The following is a 6,000-nucleotide window of genomic DNA, read 5'->3' on the forward strand; positions in this document are numbered from 1 at the left end:
TGACGAGTTTATGGCAAATGCACGAGCTGAATTTCATCTTCTAACCACAATATCAAATGAAGATCTTGACAAAGTCGGAGAGTACAATAGCGCAAAAGAACTTTGGGAAAAGTTCTTAAAACTCCACAAAGAGCAAATTGAAGTTGAATCCGACTCCTCGATGGACACTGATCCGACGTCAGAAGAGTCTGAAACTGAGGTAAGTGCCGAGACAGAACCAGTAACCGAACTCCAACTTGAAGACCTAGAATGCTCATCACAAATGAGCATCGATGAAGGGGGAGAAACATCAAAAGACGAAAACAACTCGACAGGGGGAGAATCAACCACCGACAAGGTAAGTCAGGTATGGTCTCCACCTCTTGGCAAATTAATTGCTTCAATTGAAATATTGCCGAAAGGTTTTCGTGAATTACAAATTATTTCATCTAAAGAATATTTTAAATTTAAAACTGAAAAACTATTAAAGAATATTGAGTTAAAAGACACAATTTGTCAATTAAAAGATTTTGACAAACTAACAATAGAAAATGTACAATTTTTTACATGCTCAATATTTATTGCCATAATTCTAAAAAACTGTGAATTAAGAACTTATGAGAAGTTAAAATGAAAATTTAAAAGTCATAATATTTGATCTTAGTTGAAATGTTAGACTTAGCGCTTTCAGAGAAGAAAATTAAACAGTAAATTTCTTTATAAAGCTTTGTCAAGGAAGTGGTTGTTGCTCCAATAACCAAGAAGGCCTAGTGCCTCGCCACGACCTGGAAGCTAAAATACTGAAATGAAAGGTTTAATTAACTTTCTGAAAAAGCATTTAAAAATTAGAATTAAATAATGCTTTGAAAGTTTAATCAAACATTTTTGAAAATTTTGTTTATAAATTCATTTTTAGAAATATTTTTTTTCCTGAAAAATTCTAAAGACTTAATTTTCTTTTTGACTTGAATTTTTTTTGGAAAATACTTAGAATTTTTTTTAAAAAAAGTTCCCTCTAATAAAGACCCCATTTTTGCTGTGATCAAAGGGGGAGAGAAAAGTACAAGTTTAGGGGGAGTTAGAAAAATTTAGAATTTCTGTTATTATTTTTATAAAAAGTGTTGCAATTTTACTAATTGCAAATATTATACTTAACTTGTTAGTTTAGTAATTTTTTCTTTAAAATTACTATTTATGTCTATTTTTAACCCTAACTTGAACTTGGGTTGATGCACATCAAAAAGGGGGAGATTGTTGGACCCCGTGGTAGTTTTGATGTGATCAACCAAATTGGTTAGGTCCTGCGTTGTATTTGATCCCTGTGTTTGAGTGTGCAGGAGCTTAGGAACACAGGAAGTCGAGCGGAAGACGCAGCTAGCGAGAAGGATGGCACGGGAAGGGAGCCGACGGGTTCGGTGTGTCCGAAGGACGAGAGAGCTGCGGAAGAGTACTCCGGTGGGCGTGAAGAGCGTGCGCGACGTTCGAGGGGCGTTAAGCCGGGACGGAAGGCTGCTCGAGGAAGGCCGGAAATTGGGTTCGGGTGAGCCCTATTTCGGTTGGCCACAATCACCTAAAAGATCGGAGCATCGGAAGTCGCAACAAGCTGGAAATGAAATCAAAGGAGCTGAGCTGCCAGCTTGGAGGCGCCTCCAACCTGACTGGAGGCGCCTTCAGAGTTGGCGCCTTGGCCGGAGGCGCCTTGACTGATTGGGCGCCTTCAGCGATTGCTTTTGACCTTGCTGCGGATAAAGTTTTATCCGCTCACCGAGCTGGAGGCGCCTTAAACCTTGTTGGAGGCGCCTTAGACCCTCGGGATAGACTTTCCAGGAGCTATAAAAAGGCCCCTGGAGCTAGGAATTCAACAACAACTTTGACAATCAACTCTGTACTTAATTCCTAGCAATAGTTCTGAGCCATTAGTGTGTAAAAGGCTTCTTCACCTTCAGCAAAGGAGATTCTTCTAGTGCGCTTTTTCATCGCCCTGGATTAACAACCTCCTTGGTTGTAACCAGGTTAATTGCTGAGTTTCTTTTTACTTCTGTTAATTTAATTGTTATTATTTTACTATTACTTTTCTGAGTTGAAATCCGAGGAGGGTATTTTTATTTTGTGTTTTCAGCAATTCAGCCCCCTCTTGCCGGCCTCCGCTGCACCAACATTAAAGAATTGATATATTCCAGTGGGGATAATGTTGGGTTTTTCGGGCCGCGAAAACCGCTTTTCGCGTCGCGGAAACCCCGAATCACCCAAGGCCAACGGATCCGTGCAAGGAAAACCGAACGATAAATAGGAGTACGAGTTTGAAAAACCTTTTAGATCTACTCCTAGATCTACATGTTAAGAACTTTACCCTTGTTGCGTGCCTTTCGCGTTCCCGCTCGTCCAAGGAGTTGCCGGATCTCTAGACCGTCAAGCGTCGGTCCTCTAGAAGTATCCACACGGACACGTAGGTGGAGAAAACCTTACACAAAGGTGTGCTAGCACCTTGGTAAGATTCGGCCAAGGCAAGGAGGAGAGGGAGAGGAAGAGCTTCAAGAGGAAGAAGAAGAAGATACACCACTTGAATGAAAATTGAAATCACACTCAAACACAAAGTGGCCGGCCACTCTCAAAAAACTCCCAAATTAATTGCATTAATTGCAATTAATATGAAGCCATTAAAGAGAATGGCTTTGTAACTTCCATGAGGTGGCACCCATGATGATGTGGAGTATCATCATTGGTCCACCTAATGCCAACTCACCAATGAGGTGGCAAAAGGTCAAGTCAAAATTAACCTTTGGTCTTCCTTCTTAAGTCAAGTCAAACTTGACCCAATCTCTTCCATGGTTGATCTAATCTAACCATTTGATTCAAGCCAACTTAATATAATGAATCTAATTCATTTAATTAAATTGATTCAATGAGTCAAAATCTAAATTAGACTCATTGAACACATGAATCAACTTGAGTCGAACTCAAGTTAGCCCAATTAGGATTACTCTTAATCCAATTTGATTCATCAAATGAATCTAATCCTCTTGGTTCATCATATGAACCTAATCTCCATCTAATTGTCCTAAGTGTGTGACCCTATAGGTTCTTGTAACGTTGGCAATGCCCTAAACCCATTTAGGAGCATAAGTAATGAGCGGTATCTAGCAACACATCATTACTACCCAAGTTACAAGAATGTCGAGATCCGACATCACCTTGTGACTACTAATTGTGACTCCTCACAATATGTGACATTGTCCTTCTATCCTAGACATCTAGATTGATCAATGTGAGGCATAGACCGTGTCATCCTCTAATCAATCTAAATCTTGAACTCCAAGTAGACTCACTCGATCAAATGAGCTCAACATCTAATGTTGACTCATTTGGGCATGGTCATGCACTTCGTGGTCTAACTCTATCAAGAATATTGATGTCGCTCCCGTCATATGGGAGGGATAGATCCCATCTACATCACTCACATCCCTCTGCATAATTTGTTACATACCCAGTAATCGCCTTTATAGTCCACCCTGTTACGGGTGACGTTTGACGAAACCAAAGTACATAACTCCTTATGTAGGGATCCATGGTGACTTCAGGTCAAAGGACTAATAGTCATACTAATAGCCACATGAGAAAGTATATGACACTCATATAACGATCCATGATACTTTCTCATGGCGGGTCATTCAGTATGCATTCTCTAATGCATACCCATGTGTCAGCTTGATATCTCTATATCCATGACTTGTGAGATCAAGTCATCGAGCTGACCTACATGCTAGTTTTATTGTATTAACATTGTCCCTGAATGTTAATACTCGACTAGGAATGATTTAGAGTAGTGTTCCCTATATCATCTCACTATCGATTCAACTAATCGATTGATATAGGTATGAACCTTCTACTCAAGGATGCTATTATACTTAGTCTATATGGCACTAATACAAATAAGTATAATAACCAAACCAAATGCCTTTATTAATATACAAGAATATGATACAATGAGTCCATACAATCATCAAATGATTGGCTCTAGGGCTCTAACTAACAATCTCCCACTAGCACTAGTGCCAATCAGTATAGGCTCTAAGGCCTAATGACCTAGTGTGACCATCATGCTTCCTCTGTGCCAAAGCCTTGGTCAAGGGATCTGCGATGTTAGCCTCTGTAGGTACTCTGCAAATCTTCACATCTCCTCTATCGATAATCTCTCGAATGAGATGGAAGCGCCGTAGTATATGCTTGGTCCGCTGGTGTGAGCGAGGTTCCTTCGCCTGTGCTATAGCTCCATTGTTGTCACAATAGAGCGCAATGGGGTCAGCAATGCTGGGAACCACCCCAAGTTTAGTAATGAACTTGCGGATCCAAACTGCCTCCTTTGCTGCTTCTGATGCAGCGGCTTCTGTTGTAGAATCAGCTACTGTATCCTACTTCGAACTCTTCCAGCTGACAGCGCCACCATTAATGCAAAATACGAACCCCGACTGCGATCTATAGTCATCCTGGTCGGTCTGGAAGCTAGCATCACTATAACCCTTTACAGCTAGCTCATCATTGCCTCCATATATCAAGAAATATTCTTTAGTCCTTCTTAAGTACTTAAGAATATTCTTGACCGCTATCCAGTGACTTTCACCTGGATCTGACTGGTATCTGCTCGTCATGCTCAAAGCATACGAGACATCAGGTCGAGTACATAGCATGGCGTACATGATCGATCCTATGGCTGAGGCATAAGGGATTTGATCCATGCGGTCTCTCTCCTCTCTAGAAGAGGGACTTTGAGTCTTCGAAAGACTCACGCCATGTGACATCGGCAGAAATCCCTTCTTGGAGTTCTGCATGGCAAACCGAAGGAGTACCTTGTCAATGTATGTACTCTGACTTAGGCCAAGCAATCTCTTAGATCTATCTCTATAGATCTGTATCCCTAGAATGCGGGATGCCTCACCTAAGTCCTTCATTGAGAAGCAACTCCCTAGCCAGGTCTTGACAGACTGAAGCAAAGGGATGTCCTTCCCAATGAGTAGTTTGTCATCCACATACAATATGAGGAAGACAACTATGTCTCCTACAACCTTCTTGTAGACACAAGGTTCATCTTCGTTCTTGATGAAACCAAACTGTTTGATTGCATCATCGAATCGAAGATTCCAGCTCCGAGAAGCTTGCTTTAGTTCATAAATGGACCTATGCAGCTTGCATACTCTGCTAGTATGCTGTGGATCGACAAAACCCTCAGGTTGTGTCATGTACACATCCTCGAGTAGGTTTCCATTCAGAAACGCGGTTTTGACATTCATCTGCCATATCTCATAGTCATGGTAGGCTGCAATAGCAAGCATGATCCGAATAGACTTAAACATCGCTACTGGAGAAAAGGTTTCATCATAGTCAATACCATGAATCTGCTTGAAACCTTTAGCTACCAAGCGACCCTTATAGATAAGTCCATCCATGTCAGACTTTCTCTTAAAGACCCACTTGCACCCAATGAGTTTTACTCCTTCAGGTGGATCAACCAAAGTCCATACTTGGTTGGTGTACATGGATTCCATCTCGGATCTCATGGCCTCTAGCCATTTCTCGGAATCTGGTCTCATCACAGCTTCCTGATAGGTGGTAGGCTCATCCTCTATGAGCACAATGTCATCATGGTCAGACAAGAGAAATGAGTATCTCTCAGGCTGACGACGTACCCTATCAGACCTGTGAAGAGGTATGTCTACTTGAACTGGTTGTTGTTCCCCAACTCCTTGTGGAACATCATCCACAACACTTTGTGGTTCCAGTTCAACTTCCATCGAGGCTTCAGTGCTAGTATTTGCATCTTGAACTTCTTCAAGATCGAACGTGCTCCCACTAGTCTTTCTAGAAACAAAGTCCCTTTCTAGAAAGACCCCAGTCTTTGCCACAACTACCTTGTGCTGACTGGGAATGTAGAAGTAATATCCCTTAGTTTCCTTGGGATATCCGATGAAATAGCACTTGTCAGATTTGGGTCCTAATTTGTCTGAGACTTGACGTCGTACGTAAGCC

Source organism: Zingiber officinale, chromosome 5A, assembly GCF_018446385.1.
Source record: "Zingiber officinale cultivar Zhangliang chromosome 5A, Zo_v1.1, whole genome shotgun sequence".
Lineage (NCBI taxonomy): Eukaryota > Viridiplantae > Streptophyta > Magnoliopsida > Zingiberales > Zingiberaceae > Zingiber > Zingiber officinale.